At 39.9% G+C, this 20000-nt stretch overlaps 1 protein-coding gene across 2 annotated transcripts in view; it reads left to right on the top strand.

Moving 5' to 3' along the window:
• Nucleotides 1-20000, top strand: part of LOC123512999 (multiple PDZ domain protein-like) — a 945060-nt gene that overhangs the window by 382506 nt on the left and 542554 nt on the right. The gene's annotated exons all lie outside the window — the stretch shown is intronic.

Genomic DNA, 20000 nt, shown 5'->3' with positions numbered 1-20000 from the left:
GATGCTCACTTGAGGGTTGGCTAGATTGCTGGATGTGTGTGTAAGTTCCAGCGTGGTGTTATGACTGCTTGGGGTGTGTTAGCTCCAGGGAGGTGATGTAAGAGTCGTAGGAAGGGCTGCTGTGGTGGTGGTAGTGGTGGTGGTGGTAGTAAGGGTTGTGGTAGTTGTGGAAGGAAGGGTTTTGGTGGTGGTGGTAGTAAAGATGGAGATGGTGATGATGGTGGTAGTAGTAAGGGTTGTTGTGGTTGTGGTAGTAATGATGGTGATGATGGTGGTGGTGGTAGTAAGGTTAGTGGTGGTGATGGTAGTAAAGATTGGTTTTAGTAGTGAGAGAGAGAGAGAGAGAGAGAGAGAGAGAGAGAGAGAGAGAGAGAGAGAGAGAGAGAGAGTCATCCATTTCATAGTCTTTATGGGTTATTGTCTGTTTTAGTATTTATACCACCACCTTCCTATCATCCTTCCTTCCTCCCATTATCCCTCCCTCCCTCCCATCTCTCTCTCTCCCTCTCCTCTCCCTCCTTCCCTCCCGTTACGCTAAACAGTCACTTCTTTCAGCGTTTCATTCATTGGGCTGCAAGAAGTATTGATTTCGCGTGTTCTTTTCTATGTACGTGTTGAAAGACGCCCAGCCACCCGTCGCGTGCTGCTGGGACGACTACGTAGAATGTGCTGCGCGATTTCTAAAGGTCGTGCGCGAACCTTGATGTATTCTTCATGATGTTCACGTGATTGGAGTGGCTTTTATAGAGACTCTTCCTTTCTGCTTCGTCTTCCTTGCTGGATCGAGACAAAGGAGACTTGATAGGGTAATGGAATGTGGAGTCTTTTTTTTTTTTTTTTTTGGGTATATAAAGTGAGACGCGACTTTTTTTTTTTTTTTGGATTTACTGACACGAGATGAAATGAGGTAGTGTGAAGTTTTGATAGTGTTTTATAACTCGTGTAAATCCATTGTTTTGTTATGGAGTTTTCAATTTTTTTCCTCTATTTTTCATGTCTCTGCGTATCTCACGGTATTATCTTAAGTTGTCAGTCGATTTTATATATATATTTTTCTTATTTCTATCCCTCATGTGTTTCAGTTTACATGGATACACAGTACACTCGTGCAAATCTAAACAGGTTTGTGAACTTTATCATTGCGTAGAGAGAAAAGAAAGGAGAGGGAAGAAATTTGTGTTTTTAAAGGTGTTTTCATGAATTTATGGATGCTTTGACGAGAAGAGAAAGAAAGAAAGAAAAAGAGAGAGAGAGAGAGAGAGAGAGAGAGAGAGAGAGAGAGAGAGAGAGAGAGAGGGAAGTACAAGAATCTAACGTATGATATGTGACCTTTGGAAATGTTTCTTATTACAGAACACAATGTTAACTATTACAACATTTACTCAGACCAGTGATAGTTCGACAAGAATTCCCTTCCAATGAGAACCCGTCGTACATCTATTGCCTTTAACCTTTTCACTACTGAGACGCATTTTTGCCTTTGATTTTTGGGTATAATTAGGCGATTTTATTTACATTAGGAAGGGTCTATGGAGAACAGAAGATTAATGGCCACAGTCTTCACTATTTTAATCCTCCACATGAGTTTCTGAAGCTGTATAAAATCGCTAAATAGTAACCAGAATGAATATGGAAATCCGCCATGGTACTGAAGGGGTCAAACCTGCGCCGTGAGAGAGAACAGACCTTTAAAGAATACAAGTTTGAGTTTGGCCGGGGTTTAACAGGAGTACCAATCTGAGGAGTGGAAGGGGAAGACGAGGGAGATAAGAGGATGAGAAACGAGGAGCTGGAATGAAGGGAATGAGGCTTCAGTAGGGGAAGGGGAAGCTCAGCGTTGGAAGAATGACTTGTAACCTGCAGGGCTGTCAGGCAGAGTTAGGGCAGAGGTGTTGTCTTGATTCATTGCACCGACTCTTCCTTGTGGTGATGAGGAAAAAGGTTTGGTGTGATGAAGGGAAGAGGTTATCATTTTGTATGAATCCCTTCAGTACTATGACGCGTTTCCATATTCATTCTGCTTACTATTTAGTGATTTTATACAGCTTCAGAAACTCATGTGGGTATTAAAATAGCGAAGACTGTGGCTATTAATCTTCTGACCTCCATGAACGCTTCCTAATGTCAATAAAATGGTCTAATTGTACCCAAATCTGAAGGTAAAAGTGTGTCTCAGTACTGAAGGGGTTAAAATAGTGAAGACTGTGACCATTAATCTTCTGACCTCCACAAACACTTCCTAATGTCAATAAAATGGTCTAATTGTACTCAAATCTGAAGGTAAAAGTGTGTCCCAGTACTGAAGGGGTTAAAGTGTACAAAAGTGAAAGATAAGTGAATGAGCATAAGAGTTGTGTGTGTGTGTGTGTGTGTGCGCCGCTGACTGTTGAAATAAATGTGTTGTTGGTGTGAGTTCATGATTCCTGCAAAGCTACGGACAAAAAGTACTCACCTAACGAGCCTGGAAGCCTAACCTAACATAACCTAACCTAACCAAAAGTACTCAGGCACTCACTCACTATCATGTTTTAGCGCTACCATTAGGAACCCTGGAAATGAAACTTACGATAGTGAAATAAATTGTACCTCAGGATGAAGAACGATGCCAGTTTTTCTTCTGAGGGAAATGATTAGTGTCTAGCCTCGGTTTACTTCAAAGAATCCTCTCATATTACGTGGCGGAAAAATTGGTTTCGTTCGTTGAGGTAAAAGAAAAAATAAGCTTAGTTTTAAAGAAAGATGATTGGTATTTTCAGTATTTTCAGAGATCCTTTTATACTTAGTGAGAGGATATTGTACATTGAAATTGAAGTTAAAGTTATTTTAAATATGACTAATCATTACAAAATTTCTAAAGACAAACTGCTGATTATCTTATGTAAATTAAATATCTGCTTCAATTTTAACCCCTTCAGTACTGGGACACATATTTACCATGAGTTTTGAGTAAAATTAGACGACTTCATTGACTTCAGAAACGGTCTGTGGAGGTCAAAAGATTAATGGCCAGAGTCTTCACTATATTAATCTCTCACATAAGTTTCTCACGCTGTATAAGATCACGATAGAAACCAGAATGAATATGGAAACGTGTCATGGTACTGGAGGGGTTCATGTAAGAGAAACTTCCTGAAAATTAGAGAAGATCAATTTATCAGTCACAAAACAAACGAATAATTAATCTGTCTTATCTCACTCAAGAAACTCCATACTGGTTACCTGAAAGAGGAACATATGCATAGAAAATGGGAAAAGGTAAAAGAAAGAAAACGTCAAAAAAAAAAAAAAAAAAAACTGGGAAATAATGACATTGAACATTAAAGTAAAGAATATAAACGATTTGTATTTGAGACGTGATAGTGTTTGATGTTATTTCCCTTCCACGTACTGCTCTCTCTCTCTCTCTCTCTCTCTCTCTCTCTCTCTCTCTCTCTCTCTCTCTCTCTCTCTCTCTCTCTCTCTCTCTCTCTCTCTCTCTCTCTCTCTCTCTCTCTCTCTCTCTCTCTCTCTCTCTCTCTCTCTCTCTCTCCTCCCTCCCTCCCTCCTCCCTCCTCCTCTCCTCCCCTCCCTCCCTCCCTCTCTTTTGCCTTCCGCACTACACATTGTATTATTCACCGGTGGGCTGACCCTTCACAAGACGAGGTGGACACAAGGCGGCTGAGCAACACGGTGAATTATGTACGTCTCTCCTTCTGAGGGCGCTGACATGGTGCCCTGCTTGTTGAGAGAGAGAGAGAGAGAGAGAGAGAGAGAGAGAGAGAGAGAGAGAGAGAGAGAGAGAGAGAAAGGGAGAAAGGGAGAGGTTCATTAGACTATTGCAATTGCTTTTAAATTCACTACACATTAGGTATTTTCAGCTTGTAAGGACTGGTAAGGTTAAGGACTGGTAAGATTCTGTATTAAAATGTGCTATCTTTTACCTAGAGAGAGAGAGAGAGAGAGAGAGAGAGAGAGAGAGAGAGAGAGAGAGAGAGAGAGAGAGAGGAAAAGGAAATGTAGACGATAGAAACCGTGTGTCTTTTAGTGAGAGAGAGAGAGAGAGAGAGAGAGAGAGAGAGAGAGAGAGAGAGAGAGAGAGAGAGTGTTTAGGTCATGTTTCAGTCCACATTGAGTCCATTGAGTCAGTGTGGCGCTCATTCACCTGCTTGACCCCGCCGCTGGATTACTCTCTCCTTTGTTACCTTTGTGCGAACTGGTATGTATAATAATCCTTCTCTCTCTCTCTCTCTCTCTCTCTCTCTCTCTCTCTCTCTCTCTCTCTCTCTCTCTCTCTCTCTCTCTCTCTCTCTCTCTCTCTCGCGGGTTACTGAAATGAAACCGAATTGAATGTGATTAATTTTTTGGCCTTCTAAAGTGAAATTGAAAGTGAAAGTCTTGGTTTTAACATTATTTAGGAGGTGGAATTGTATGTTTTGTTTTTTGTTATGTAGAGTAGGAGTTCGTATATTTTTGTACCCATTAACCATCCCCCCAAGTGAAGGTTCAAAGTTCTCTATTCAACCCCCCCGTAGCAGTCTAACTTAGCGTGTCGTGATAGTGTATAGTGGATAGAATGTTAAATCAGTCATTGTATATAATTGTCGAAATGAAGGTTTATATACAGCGTTAAATCTGAGTCTTCAAAGAAAGCTAATGAAATGTGAATGGAAAGCCCTTATCTTAAATCTTATACCGGGTGCAATGATTTACTTTGTTACTGAAGTCTGAATTGAAAGTCCTTATCTTAAATCTTATACTGGATGCTGCCATTTACTTTGGTACTGAAGTGTGATTGGAAAGCCTTTATCTTAAATCTTTTACTGGATGCTGTCATTTATTTTAGGTTGGTGTGAATTGAAAGTCCTTATCTTAAACCTTATACCGAGTGCTATCATTTATTTTAGGTTACTGAAGTGTGAATTGAAAGACTTATCTTAAATCTTATACCGAACGCAATGATTTACTTTTCTCTCTCGTTACGCAAATGTCAGCTATGTAAATGTGAGGAAATTAAATCCATTAAGAAAAAAAAAATAGTTACTGAAATGGAAAAATAGGAAAAATGGGTAAAATAAATTCTGCTCTTATCAAATTAAAAAAAATAAAAATATGGATCATCTTCACGTACTGGAGAGGACAAAAGAATAGACATTGTACTCTGGGAAGAAATGGTAAGGGAAGGAAAATGAGGACGAAAAGTGGACGAGGAATAAAAATAAGAACACAATACCATTCCTCAGAGAAAAAAAGAAAGAGGGAGAGGGAGAGAGAAAGAAGGAGTGTGGGAGAGAGTGGCAGAGGGAGAGATGGAGGAAGGGAGAGGGACAAACGGAGAAAGGGAGAGGGAGAAATGGAGGGAGAGAGAGGGAGAGAAAGAGGGAGGGACAGGGAGAGAAAGGCAAAGGAAGAGAAATAAAAGCAGAGGAAGAGAGAGAAAGGGAGATGAAGAGAAAGAAAGGCAGAGGAAGAGAGAGAGAGAGAGAAAGAGAGATAGAGATATTAGTTAAGAAGACCAGAAGGGCAGTATATCTTCTCACCTGGCAGTAGTAACACAACTGGTCCACACCTGGCAGGCATCAGCAACATTGAAACACTCACACAACACAAGCAACATCAACAACACTCATTAAATAGCTCAGTTAACGAGAAAAATGGGTGCAGCATCATTAACTACATCTCTCTCTCTCTCTCTCTCTCTCTCTCTCTCTCTCTCTCTCTCTCTCTCTCTCTCTCTCTCTCTCTCTCTCTCTCGCTGCTTGCTTGTATCACCTTGTACTGAGGAAGGGAGAGGGTGGGTGGATGGGGTGAGGGGAAGAGAGGGGGGGGTGGAGGGGATGAGGGGAAGATGATCTCTTATGTAACTCAGACATTGATCCACGACTCCTCCTTTTCTCCCCACCACCCTCCTCTCCCCTCCCTGTCTCCCCTGTCTCCCCTCTCTTCCCCTCTTCCTTGATCCTTCACTCCCTTACCCTCTCCTGAAACTCCTCTCCCTCCGTGTGATGTGAGTGTGTGTGTGTGTGTGTGTGTGTGTGTGTGTGAGAGAGAGAGAGAGAGAGAGAGAGAGAGAGAGAGAGAGAGAGAGAGAGAGAGAGAGAGAGAGAGAGAGAGAGAGAGAGAGAGCAGAACGTCACACACACACACACACACACACACACACACACACACACACACACACACACACACACACACACACTATCACCACCACCACCACCACCACCACCTCATGCATTTGACCCCTGACATATAATCGTGACCTTCTCAGCGGCCATGACCTCTGACCACCAACCTGGCCGTGACCTCACCTGGAAAAGCAATACATCTGTACGACACACCTGAAAAAATAACGAAGGTAAATATGTAGCAAGGTGTACATAAGAGAGAGAGAGAGGAGGGGAGAGGGAGAGAGAGAGAGAGAGAGAGAGAGAGAGAGAGAGAGGGAGAAGTACAGGTGTTTGGTGCAGGTAATGATGGTGTTGTAGGTTCTTAATTACCTTAATGAGTCAAGTGGTACACAGGTGAGAACTTCGCTTCGTATGTTTACCTGTGTTATTTTTTATTGTTTCATTGGTTTTACTTATTTTTTTATTGTTTCCTTTTTTTTTTTTTAGTTCTTTTAGTGTTCGATGTGAAAAAGTTGTTTTTTTTCATATATAATTTATCTGTTGTTTTCTGTGTTGGCTTTTTAATGTTTCATTGGTATTACTTATTGTTTTTTGTTTTTTAGTTCTTTTAGTGTTCGATGTGAAAAATTGTCGTGTTTTTTATATAATTTATTGAGATACGCTTTTCTTTCATTTTTCCTGCTTTTTTTCCTGCTTTTTTGTGGCTTATTAGAGAAACCCTTTTTTTCTTTTTACTTTTTTATTTACAAGATGGAAATTTTATCATTTATATCCATGTAATTAGATCTTAATGCGTTTTTCAATAGTTTATTTGTTAGAGAGAGAGAGAGAGAGAGAGAGAGAGAGAGAGAGAGAGAGAGAGAGAGAGAGAGAGAGAGACAGAGAGACAGACAAACAAAGAGAAAAAGATAGGGAGAAAAACGAAAAAAACCCTGCTCTTTTTAATTAATTTTGAGCGTCACGGGGGGAGGAGAGAAAGAAACCTTTATCCGTTCTTATCTAATTAGTTATTCCCTTTTTTAAACAATTAATTTCAGCAGCTTTGCCGGTACAAGGAAAAGATTCGCCCAGTGTGATACCATTCCGTGCGATAATCATCAAACTAAATGACGCAAAGGTGGAAGGTTGTCGGGGAGAATTTGTAATGTTGGCGGTGATAAAAGTGTCCATTTGCAGCGAAAAATCAGAGGTTACATCAGGAAATGAGCGCGTGAGAGAGGAAGGGAAGAAAATGCATTAATTAACAACTCCGTAATGAAGAAAGAAGGAAAATGAAAATGTGTCTTATCTACCAGAAGAATTAGAGAGAGAGAGAGAGAGAGAGAGAGAGAGAGAGAGAGAGAGAGAGAGAGAGAGAGAGACAGCCCCATGTTGAAGAAAGAAGGAAAATGAAAATGTGTCTTACCGAGAGAGAGAGAGAGAGAGAGAGAGAGAGAGAGAGAGAGAGAGAGAGAGAGAGGAAAAAAATAGGGATAATAGAAAAGAAAGGAGAAATATGAGTCTGCTTTTTTTTTACTTCATGAAATAGAAACGTGTGTTACAAGTTTTATCAGAGAGAGAGAGAGAGAGAGAGAGAGAGAGAGAGAGAGAGAGAGAGAAAGACCTGTAACATACCATTGAGACAAAAAAAAACACTTAAAACACTTCACTCTACAAAAATCCACTAAATCAAATGACAACCAAACAAGACCACAGGAATTAGAGTAGCCTTCAATTCCTCATCTAGAAAACGTGACCAGGAGGAAGAAAACGAGCCACACAACCAGTCACTGAACAAACTCCCACGTAACCTAACCTAACCTAACCAGTCACTGAACAGACTGCCACCTACCTGCTCAATGCAACTTTTATGGAGCGTGGCGACGTGACGAGCAGTGTTTTTTTTTTTTTTCCTTTCTCTCATTTTAATCCCCTTGATGGTCCACCTCGCCCATCATGTGTGTGTGTGTGTGTGTGTGTGTGTGTGTGTGTGTGTGTGTGTGTGTGTGTGTGTGTGTGTGTCTTGTCTCGTTCTCGATTCTCTCTCTCTCTCTCTCTCTCTCTCTCTCTCTCTCTCTCTCTCTCTCTCTCTCTCTCTCTCTCTCTCTCTCTTTTACTCTTGTGTGTGTGTGTGTGTGTGTGTGTGTGTGTGTGTGTGCTTAAAAATAGTGGTTTTGAAGCTCCGCGTATCGTTTTCTGATGTGGATCACGTCCCGGGGTTAAAATGTTGGCTGATGTGGAGGAGGTCAATTTGGATCTCAATTTGTTAGCCAGCCGACTCCTGTCACTGCGACGACTAACTAGTTTCGTGGCGTTTGACGTGGCGTGTTATGTGGTATTAGTATTTCATGTGTGGTTGATGGGAAAGTTTTCACACAGGAGAGGGAGAAATACACAATATTATTTCGATGTAACATTTTGTAGCCTTTTGATATCAGGATTGCAAGTGTAAAAGGAGAGGAGAATCACAGTTGACTTATTTGCAATGGTAAAAATGTATTATTGAAACTGCAGGTAGAGTTGAATGAAAATGCAAATGAAGTCTTAAATATTTTTTTTTATGTAAAAGAGACAACCGGTCAAGAGCAACAGAAAATATGATTAGAAAAAATTCCACTGAGGTGCCGGTCCATTGACAGTGAAAAAGAAAGGGGACTCTTTGGCTGGAATAGGAGTCATCTTATTATTATTTTTTTTTTACAATTTTAAGTCTTCAATTAAGAATGTATGTATAGGAAAGTGCTTATAGTGTTGTGTGAAGGAAGGTAAAGAAATGGAGAAATACTGTTGCCTCTGTCAGAATGTATGTGTAGCGCTTGTAGTTTTATGTAAAGGAAGAGAAAGAAATGAGGAAATACTGTTGTCTCTATCAGAATGTATGTGTAGGAAGGTGCTTATAGTGTTGTGTGAAGGAAGATAAAGAAATGGGGAAATACTGTTGCCTCTCAGAATGTAATCAGTTTTGATAAAGTTCTTAGAAATGCGTTTCATTAGGATTACAATATAGCTGGACAGAAAGTTCGCTTAATGTCTTACATATTTATATCTAGAAAAGAAAATAGAGTTTACTCCTACCTCGATGTAAGCAGATTGCAGTTATGTGAGAAATGCGATATGATACGTTAAACTATAGGAACGCAAGCGTAGTGAATTGAGAATACACTTAGTGGTAGGTGTTGATCTCTTGAATAGCAAGATAATACAGTGAGTGAAAATTCACCTGTTGCACTTGATGTAATGAAGAGAGAAAAGAAAAATGCGCTAGTTATTACCGTGATTTGTAACCGAAATTGGGATCAAAGTTAATAGAAAAATGGGAAATAGGTCATAAGTTTTCAGAGTTTGAGTAACACATCAATAGTAACTTTAACCGAAACAACTTAGACATCAACAGTTTTAGTGTGTGAACTATTAAGTAATAGGATTTAGACTCACAACTTGTAAAACTTTAAATCTTGAACTGTTGTATTGATAAGTGAAGCATTACAAACAAGTGGATTGCCTCAGACAGCGTGTAAATGAAACTGAATTGCAAGCATTGTTGAATACAGCGAACAGACATTATGAAATTGTACATTTTATGAATTGTTGATAGCGAGAAGACTCGGGCAAATAACTGTTTTTAGGAAGCACTCGCGGTATGAGCTCGTGAACACAGCGCTGAACAATGTGTGGTGCTTCTAGTTTGTGAAATGTTACCATCAGAAGAAATCACAAAGCAACACTTGGTACAACTGATACTCGAACAACAATTCCTTTTAAAAGACACTCCGATGCGATTATGAACACTCTGAAAGGAAATGATTTATTTGTACCATTTTATACATTCTCTGTGACATAAGAAGTAACCGGTATTGAGATTACGAATACTGTGAAGCGAAGTTATGTAGCTGTACCCACGTAACTTGTAAAACTCTCCATTAGAAATAACCAACACAAAAACAGTAGTAGTTAAGTTAAAAATAAAAATAACACTGCAAATATAAAAATCAAACACACCTGTCCGCGTCACACAAGTTAATAAAGAAGTTAAAAGTCAACATGAAACTTTTCCCGTGTTCACCAACATTAAAATGATAGAAAAAAGAAAAAAATGAACTCTTTCTTATCTTTTTTCCCCCCCCTGCCGGTGAAATTATCGCCGCTTTTCACACGCGGACAAAATGAGCTGATAAGAGATGGCGGCGCTTTGAAAAGGTTGCAGTTACTGACACAAAAGACCTTCAAACGCCGTCACAAAACAATGAAAGCATTACCTTCAAAGCGACGAAGCACGGGGAGGGAGAGGAGTCGAGGGGGCCTTGGGGAGGGAATGAAGTGGCAGCAGGTAGGGAGGCAAGAGGATGGGAAGCGCTCTGGATGGGATGGCGCTTAAGGCAATGGGAAAGGCTGGGAGGAGGTGGAAATAGGGTGGCGCTGGGAGACTTAGGTAATGGAGTGGCAAGAATGGATGGGAGTGAAGTAGCGTTTGGTAAAGAGAATGAACATAGAAAGGAAATAAGAGGCCTGTTTAATCCCTCAAGTACCATGCCGCGTTTTCATATTCATTCTGCTTACTATTTGGTGATTCTATACAGCTTCAGAAATTTATGTGGGGGTTAGACCCTTTCTAATGCAAATAAAATCGTTTAAATGTACTCAAAAACTCAAGGTAAAAATATGTCCCAATACTGAAGGGTTTAAGAAAGGAGTGACTTAAAGAGAGAGAAAAAACAGATAGAAATTAATCTTTGGACTGTCTAAGGGAGAATTGGGGAAGAAATAAGAACGGGAAATATTTTGAAAGGCTCCAGGGAGGTGAAAGAAATTTGTTTGGGTTTAGTAATTCAAGAGCATTGGGAAGTGAGGAAGGAGAGGGAAGGGAATAAAATATAGCATAGGGAACATTTTTTTTTCTAATCCTCTGGGAAAGTGAATAAAGTAAGTTTGGGGTTAGTATTTCTTACCACTGGGGTCATATAATGGGGCTCCCTGGGGGTCTGTGGTGGAGTAGGGAAGAGTTTGGAGGGAGAGAAGGGAAGGATACAAATTTAGAGGAAACGATTATGTGTAGTCGCTCTGGGAGAAAGAACAGGTAACATCAGTGAAGGAGGTAACTGGGAAGGGAGTAGTGGGAGAAAAGTAACTGAACGATGAAAATAACAGTGGATTGACATACATTTTGGAAGAAGAAACGGTGATTTGTAGCCGCTGTGGAAGAAGGAACAGGTAACATTAGTGAAAAGGAAAACTGGCCAGCGAGTATGGGAGGGAAACATAACTGAACGATGAAAATAAAATTGGATTAACATACATTTTGGAAGGAAGAAACGATGATTTGTAGCCGCTGTGGGAGAAGGAAGAGGTAACATTTTGTAGTCGCTCTGGGAGGAAGAACAAGTAACATTAGTGAAGAGGAAAGCTGGCAAGGGAGTATTGGGAGAAAATTAACTGAACCATGAAAATTACAATGGTTTGACATTATATTCTCCTTTCACATCGCCTCGTCAGCAATAGAATAAAGATTAAGTGTAGAAGGGAGAGAAGAACAAGTAACATTAGTGAAGGAGAATATTAGGAAGCGAGTTTTGTGGGGAGAAACATTACTGAACCATGAAATAACAGGGAAGTGAGTGTGGGGGAGAAATTTAACTGAGAAATATAACTGAAGGATGAAAAGAACAGACGATTAACATAAATATTCCTTTGACACCGCCTCGTCAGCAGTACAATATAGATTAAGTCTAGAAGGTTTTTATGTGAGTCCTATAAGTTGTCTCCTCTACCCACCCCCCCCTCTCCGGTTTTCATTCACGTGTGTTGGTTTTTTATTAAGGTTTAAGGGGGTTCCATAGAGCCTATATATAGAGTCTGTTTCCTCGGCGGGTCTCGTTTCCATAGGGTTTGTTTGGGTGTGTATGTTTTTCCCCTCCCCTTCTCCCTTTTTCATTGTTTTTATTTTTTTATGTTATTACTCTATTTTGTCCTTTTCTTCATTATTTGTTTGGGTGTGTATATTTTCCTCCTTTCTTCCTCTTCCTTGTTTTTATTTAATTTTTAATGTTACTTTATTTTGTCCTTTTTTAATTTTTTTTTTCTGCTTTGCTCTTCTCTTGTCGGTGAATTAATGGAAGTAAATTAAAGTTGCATTGTGTCCTGTAAAGTTTATGAAGCTTTTTTTTTATTTATTTATTGATTTTTTTGCTTCCTACTTTGGATTTAAAATTGTTGCTCTGGTTCGTTTGGGTTCTTTTGGGTTCGTTCCTTTCTTTCTTGTTTGTGTTTTATTGGCACGAGAAATATTTAGTTTTTTCCTTTTTTTTTTCTTTTTTCATTCTTTCGCTCTTTCATATTTCGTCTCACATTTTCACTTCCTCATAGACCACCGTAATCTCTCTCTCTCTCTCTCTCTCTCTCTCTCTCTCTCTCTCTCTCTCTCTCTCTCTCTCTCTCTCTCTGCCCATGTTCTGAAAAGCCTTCCCGTCTCACTACGTCTATTTCCCAAGGCCACAGAGACAACTAGCAGGATTTTCAAGACAGTTTCTCCTTTAAGTACACTTGAAATCTTGGCAATCCATCACCAGAACCATCATAATGTCATTAGAAACACGAGTATCTTCATCTGGAGTCTTTGGAAAGCAGTGGTGAGAGAGCAAAGCGTTACAGAATACGTCTCTCTCTCTCTCTCTCTCTCGGTTTTTTTTTTAATATAAGAATCTTAACTGAAAACTTCTACTAAATAAATCTTCTCCTTCAGAATAATAATAAAAAAAAATAGCATTGTAAATAAATTAATAGAACAGCAGACACCATCTTCTTCATCATCCATCAACCTCGCAAACTCCAAACAATATGATGAATAAGAAAAGGAAAAACCGAGAAAATCATATTGAAAATGTTGAGAATGAAGTGAGGAAGGAAAAATGCGAATGTGGAACTCTCTCTCTCTCTCTCTCTCTCTCTCTCTCTCTCTCTCTCTCTCTCTCTCTCTCTCTCTCTCTCTCTCTCTCTCTCTCGACCACTCAGCAACTCTAAAAAATATTTCACGTAATTCACGCGTTGAAAGGACCAGAGGGTAAAAATATTCATAATCGTGTGTGTGTGTGTGTGTGTGTGTGTGTGTGTGTGTGTGTGTGTGTGTGTGTGTGTGTGTGTGTGTGTGTGTGTGTCTGGGAATGAAAGGTAGATAAAGTGGTGATTTAAAGTAATCTTTTATCCTCATTTTATCAAGCCTAGGTTAGTTGATATATTTTAATCTTTATTTCTCTTCCTCCTCTTCCTCTTCCTCTTCCTCTTTCTTTTTTCTCGTGCTTCTTGTCTCTCTTATCCTCCTTGTCTCTTTGCCTCTTTCTCTTCCTTTCTCTTTCTTCAATCACAGTGCCCTCCGAAGTCCCTCTCTCTCTCTCTCTCTCTCTTTCCCTCTCTTTCTCTCTTTCCTTCTTTCTTTCTTCCTTTCCTTCTCTCTTTCTCTCTTTCTCTCTCTCTCTCTCTCTCTCTCTCTCTCTCTCTCTCTCTCTCTCTCTCTCTCTCTCTCTCTCTCTCTCTCTCTCTCTCTCTCTCTCTCTCTCTCTCTCTCTCTCTCTCTCTCTCTCTCTCTCCCTCTCTCTCTTCCTTTTCCTTCTCCCTCTCTCTTTCCCCTCTCCTGCTTCCCAGAAAGACTTCAGTTGTAATCTAAGTTGCATGTGTATTTGTATGTGTGTATGTATGTATGTATGTGTGTATGTATGTGTGTATGTTTGTATGTATGTTCGTTTGTTTCTGTATGTATGTATGTATGTATGTGTGAAATTAATTGGTGGATTTGTAGATTATGATTTTTTTTGTAAGTTTATTTTTTTTATTGTATTTATAAGTGTGATGTGATATTCTCTCTCTCTCTCTCTCTCTCTCTCTCTCTCTCTCTCTCTCTCTCTCTCTCTCTCTCTCTCTCTCTCTCTCTCTCTCTCTCTCTCTCTCTCTCTCTCTCTCTCTCTCACACACACACACACACACACACACACACACACACACACACACACACACACACACACACACACACACACACACACACACACAAACAGCATGACAGGTAGACAGACACACTGAGTGACAGACTGACGAACACTGACTGACAGGTTCAGTAAGAGTGTTTTTTTCTGTCAGTCTTTTTATGCCTTGGGGAAAAAAAATAACACTCATGAAAACTATTGTGAGGGGAAGGCAGCTCCTCATTTCCCCTTTTCTCTGAGTGTACTTTATTTTTCCCCTCTTATTAATGTATTTTTCCCCTCAGGTGTGTACTACGCTTTTATTTCCTCTCTATGTGTGTATGTTTTAAGTTTCATGTACGTGTTTTTATTATGCTCATGTAACTACGTGTTTTCCTCCCTCAGTGTGTACGTATGTCTTCTCATGTACGTATTTTAATCCTCTCATGCACGGGTACTTACCATCAAATGCACGTGTTTATTATAAAATCCCTTTATTCTGCAAGTCACGTACGTAATGCCAACCCACGTACGTAATTTCCCATCGGTATGTTCGTTTTTATTCACATTTTTCATGTACGTATATTTTGTAGTGTGCACCTAATTTTTTTTCCCCTCTCCTTTTTCTAGTAAGATTTTTTAGGAAGAGTTCAATAAAAGGAAAAGAAGGAGAGGGAAACAAATCCCGCGGTGTTTTCGACTTACGATGTTCTTTAGATTTAAGTTCAAGTTTTGAGGTTCAGAGGTGAAGAAAGTCATTTTGCTTGAATTAATCTCTCTCTCTCTCTCTCTCTCTCTCTCTCTCTCTCTCTCTCTCTCTCTCTCTCTCTCTCTCTCTCTCTCTCTCTCTCTCTCTCTCTCGTAATAACGCCAGAATAAAGATAGGAGGAAGAAAATTCGTGCGAGTGAAAAGAGGGAAGGGAAAATTTTACCTGCCTCTTTTTTTCCTCTCTCTCTCTCTCTCTCTCTCTCTCTCTCTCTCTCTCTCTCTCTCTCTCTCTCTCTCTCTCTCTCTCTCTCTCTCTCTCTCTTTACAAGGTGTTAATTGCTTTTTGGGGAAGGGAAAAGGTGAGGGCCGCTTCATCCTCCCTTCCTTGTCCCTTCTTTTTTTTTTTTTTTTTTAATGTCCTTCTATTCTTCTCTCAACCTTTTCTCTCTCTTCCTTTCTCCTCTCAAGTCATCTCTTCTTCCTCTTTTTTTTCAGTTCATTTTTTCTCACTCATTTTTCTTCTTTTAAGCTTTCCGTCTCCTCTCCTCAATTCCAAGTCTTTCTTTATCTTCCTCCTCTTCCTTCTCCTCTTCCTCCTCCTCTTCCTTCTCGCATTAATGAGTCATCAGGTGAAGCATTTAATTTGTGACTTTGCGAGTGTGAGAAATGATAGAAGGGGAGATAGGAAAGGAAGGGAAGGCGGCAGTTAAGGGGCGACTATTCATTATACTACTTGGGATTTGAATTGTGTGTGTGGTGTGGAAATTAGCAAAGGTCTTATAGTGTGTTGTTAGGTTAGGTTAGGTTGGGTTAGGTTGGTTTAGGTTAGCGTTAAGTCAGGTTAGGTTAGGTTAGGTTATATTACTTGGGATTTGAATTGTGTGTGTGGTGTGGAAATTAGCAAAGGTCTTATAGTGCTGTGTGTTAGGTTAGGGTAGGTTGGGTTAGGTCAGGTCAGGTTAGGTTAGGTTAGGTTAGGTTAGGTTAGGTTAGGTTACGTTACGTTATATTACTTGGGACTTGAATTGTGTATGTGGTGTGGAAATTAGCAAAGGTCTTATAGTGTGTTGGGTTAGGTTAGGTTGGGTAAGCGTTAAGTTAGGTTAGGTTAGGTTATATTACTTGGGACTTGAATTGTGTGTGTGGTGTGGAAATTAGCAAAGGTCTCATAGTGCTGTGTGTTAAGTTAGGTTAGGTTGGGTTAGGTTAGGTTAGGTTAGGTTAGGTTAGGTTACGTTATATTACTTGGGACTTGAATTGTGTATGTGGTGTGGAAATTAACAGTGGTCTTATAGTGCTGTGTGTTGGGTTAGGGTAGGTTGGGTTAGGTCAGGTCAGGTCAGGTTGGGTAAGCGTTAAGTTAGGTTAGGTTAGGTTATATTACTTGGGACTTGAATTGTGTATGTGGTGTGGAAATTAGCAAAGGTCTTATAGTGCTGTGTGTTAGGTTAGGGTAGGTTGGGTTAGGTCAGGTCAGGTTAGGTTAGGTTAGGTTAGGTTAGGTTAGGTTACGTTACGTTATATTACTTGGGACTTGAATTGTGTATGTGGTGTGGAAATTAACAGTGGTCTTATAGTGCTGTGTGTTGGGTTGGGTTAGGTTAGGTTAGGTTAGGTTAAGTTAAGTTAGGTTAGGTTAGGTTAGGTTAAGTTAGGTTAGTTAGGTTAGGTTAGGTTAAGTTAAGTTAAGTTAGGTTAGGTTAGGTTAGGTTAGGTTAGGTTAGGTTAGGTTAGGTTAGGTTAGGTTAGGTTAGGTTAGGTTAGGTTAGGTTAAGGTAGGTTAGTTTAGTTTGTGTTATGTTAAAGATAGTTAAGTTTTTTTATATTCTCGTTTTTTTATTATCTCTCTCTCTCTCTCTCTCTCTCTCTCTCTCTCTCTCTCTCTCTCTCTCTCTCTCTCTCTCTCTCTCTCTCTCTCTCTCTCTCTCTCTCTCTCTCTCTCTCTCTCTCTCTCTCGTAGTAAACTTTTTATAGACCACCAGGTAGACAGTATCTGCTTTACCTGTGTTCCTGCAGTACCATTTACCTTCCCCTGCCTTACCTGCCCCTCCCTTACCTTGTCACCCATCCCCTACCTATCCCTGCCTTGCCTTGCCACCCATCCCTTACCTATCCTTGCCTTACCTTGCCACCTATCCCCTGTCTTGCCTTGCTACCCACTCCTTACCTATCCCTGCCTTGCCTTGCTACCCATCTCTTACCTATCCCTGCCTTGCCTCCTACCCACCCTTACCCTTTTCCTTCCCCCTCCCCCCATTACCCTTTATTTCCATTCCCTTCCTCCCTTCTTTATCTTGGTAACATTCTAACATTCCATTCTCTCCTATTTCTATTTTTTTATCCTTTTTATTCTTCTTTTCTTTATTTATTTTCCTCTTCGTGTTTTTTTCTTTTTTTATTCATTGCTGGTATTTGGTTTTCCCTATTTTCTTTTTTATTTTTCTCTTCTTTTTCTTTTTTTGTTTCTCCTCGCAGTTTTTTTTCTTTTCCTTGTTGATAACGTTTTATTTTTCCATCTTCCCTCTTTTCTTTCCTTTTATTTTCTTCTCTTCTGGTTCCCTTCTCTATTTTTTTCTTCTTTTCTTCATTCCATACATTTGATTTTTCCTTTTTTTTCCTTCCTATTCTTTTCTCTTTTGCTCTTTTTCTCGTTCGTTTTCCTCTTTTTGTTATTTTTCTCTTTTTCCTTCTTGTAGATTTTCCCCTTTTCATTTTCTTCCTTTTTTTTGTCATTTTCTTTTCCACTTTTCCTCACTTAGAATTTTTCCTCTTAAATTTTCATTCTCTTTCTTCCTTTTTTACAATCTTTTATTTATTTTTTATGTGTTCTTTACCTATTCCTCATCTCTTCATTCTTTATAGTTCCTTTTTATCTATTTCCTCTTCTCCCTCTTTCGTTTCCTTGTCCTTCTTCCCTTCTCTTCCAATCTTGTCCATTCTGTTTTTCCCCTCTTCCCCTTCCCCTGTTCTCCTCTTTTCTTTCTTTCTCTTTTGTCTTTTTTGTTTCTGTGTCCTTTCTCTTTGCTTTATTCAAATCTACTCTCTCTTACTTTTCTTTCTCCTTTTCTTCTTTTTCCTCCTCCTTTTCCTCTTTCTCCTCCTCGTCCTCATCGTCCTCGTCCTTGTCTTCTTCTTCTTCTTCTTCTTCTTCTTCTTCTTCTTCTTCTTCTTCTTCTTCTTCTTCTTTTCTTGTCCTCCTCCTCCTCCTCCTCCTCCTCCTCCTCCTCCTCCTCCTCCTCCTCCTCCTCCTCCTCCTCCTCCTCCTCCTCCTCCTCCTCCTCCTCCTCCCCCTTCACTTCAACCTAATTCTCATATCCTTTCACGCTCTTACTCTCTTCCCTTCGCTCCCCTTTTCCTCACCCTCTCTCTCTCCCCTCTGTCTCTCTTTCCCCTCTCTCCCTAATGGCCCTCACACCCCCCAATCAACCACTTACCAGCAGATAATCCCCTCACTGATAACATTAGCTACGAGGTCACTGATTGCTGCCTTGTTTACTAAAGGTCATTGAGGGGGAAGCTTGTTTGACCTTTGACCTTTGACCTTGTGATCTTTATTGTGTTTTTATCTTCTATTTTATTTATTTTTTTTATTTGTGGGTTTATTTTGTTTTTTTTATTTTTTATATTTATTAATTTTTTTTTTTTTTATTTCTTTTATATTTTTGTCGTTAGGTGTTCTTGTATGGTGCACCAGCTCCCCCCCTCCTCTTCCTCCTCCTCCTCCTCCTCCTCCTCCTCCTCCTCCTCCTCCTCCTCCTCCTCTTCCTCCTCCTCCTCCTCCAGAAATGAAATATGAAACAAATTGGAAACTGTTCTTCCTTAGTTTTCCTTTTGAGTTTCCCATCCTCCTCCTCCTCCTCCTCCTCCTCTTGGTGCTGGTGCCTTTAGGTCGAAACTTATGACCTGCCTTAGGAGGTCACGGGTCATTGCATTGAAATAGTGGTGACCTTAGGTAAGTCTTTTGTGATTTCTTTTTGCTCATTCCACGTCAACAGGAATATGTGGAGGAGGAGGAGGAGGAGGAGGAGGAGGAGGAGGAGGAGGAGGAGGAGGAAGGAGGAAGGAGGATAGAAAAGGAGGATGCAAGAGAATACTCGTGAAGGGGAGGGAAGGAAGAAAAAAAGAACTTGCAAATGGAGAGGAAAAAGAAAGGCAGTGTAAGGAGAGAGAGAGAGAGAGAGAGAGAGAGAGAGAGAGAGAGAGAGAGAGAGAGAGAGAGAGAGAGAGAGAGAGAGAGAGAGAGAGAGAGAGGAGAGGTTGAAGTACAGGGTTACATGGAAGAGAAGTCGAGCGTTAAAAGAGAAAGTGAGAGAGAGAGAGAGAGAGAGAGAGAGAGAGAGAGAGAGAGAGAGAGAGAGAGAGAGAGAGAGAGAGAGAACACTAGAAGAGGAACATAATGTAAATAAGATAAAAATAAACATACGTAGATGAAGAAGGGGAAGGAGAATAAAGATTGTAAATGGAGAAGAGAAGGAGGAGGAGGAGGAGGAGGAGGAGGAGGAAGCAGACGAAGAAGAGGAAGACGAAATGAGAAAAGCAAGGAATGGAGAAGATGAAGGAAGAGGAGGAGAGGGGAGAGTTTAATGAACGTATAAAGAGGAGGATGAAAAGGATAACAATAAAAGAAAGTAAAGAAAATGGAGAAAGAAAATGGAAGGACAAAAATGAAAATGTAAAAAAAAAAAAATAAAGATGATTAAGAAAAATGTGGATGAAAGAGGATAAGGGAAGAGAGAAAAAGTGATGATGAAGAGGAGGAAGAGGAAAAGAATAGGGAAATAAAAAGTAAAGGACTAACTTGAATATAATAAAACACAGGAAAGTAAGAAGGAAAAATAGGAAAAGAGCAAAAAAAAAAATAAATAACAAGGAAATAAGATTAAATAAGAAAAAAGAAAAATATAAGAAAACAATAAAAATTGTGAAGAAAATAAAGAAATTAAAGAAAGAAAACAATAAAGAAGAAAAGAGAAAAGAATAAAAAGAAGAATAGAATATTTGGAAAAGCAGATAAATGAGAAAAAATATTTGAAAAGAGGAAGAAGAAAATGGGAGAGGGGAGAAAAGAACAGAAGGGTAAAGTGTTTAGAGAAGAGAGAAAAAAGAGGAAAAAGGAGGAGGAGGAGGAGGAGGAGGAGGAGGAGGAGGAGGAGGAGGAGGAAAATAAAGGGGAAGAAGTGAGGGGAAGACTGTGGCGAGTGTGTATTATCGTGTTCCTCCGCTGGTCGATACCTGTACTTCTGGAGGAGGAGGAGGAGGAGG

The sequence above is a fragment of the Portunus trituberculatus genome, chromosome 35 (assembly GCF_017591435.1).
Source record: "Portunus trituberculatus isolate SZX2019 chromosome 35, ASM1759143v1, whole genome shotgun sequence".
In the NCBI taxonomy this organism is placed as follows: Eukaryota; Metazoa; Arthropoda; class Malacostraca; order Decapoda; family Portunidae; genus Portunus; species Portunus trituberculatus.
This window is presented reverse-complemented; position numbering and strand designations above follow the sequence as displayed.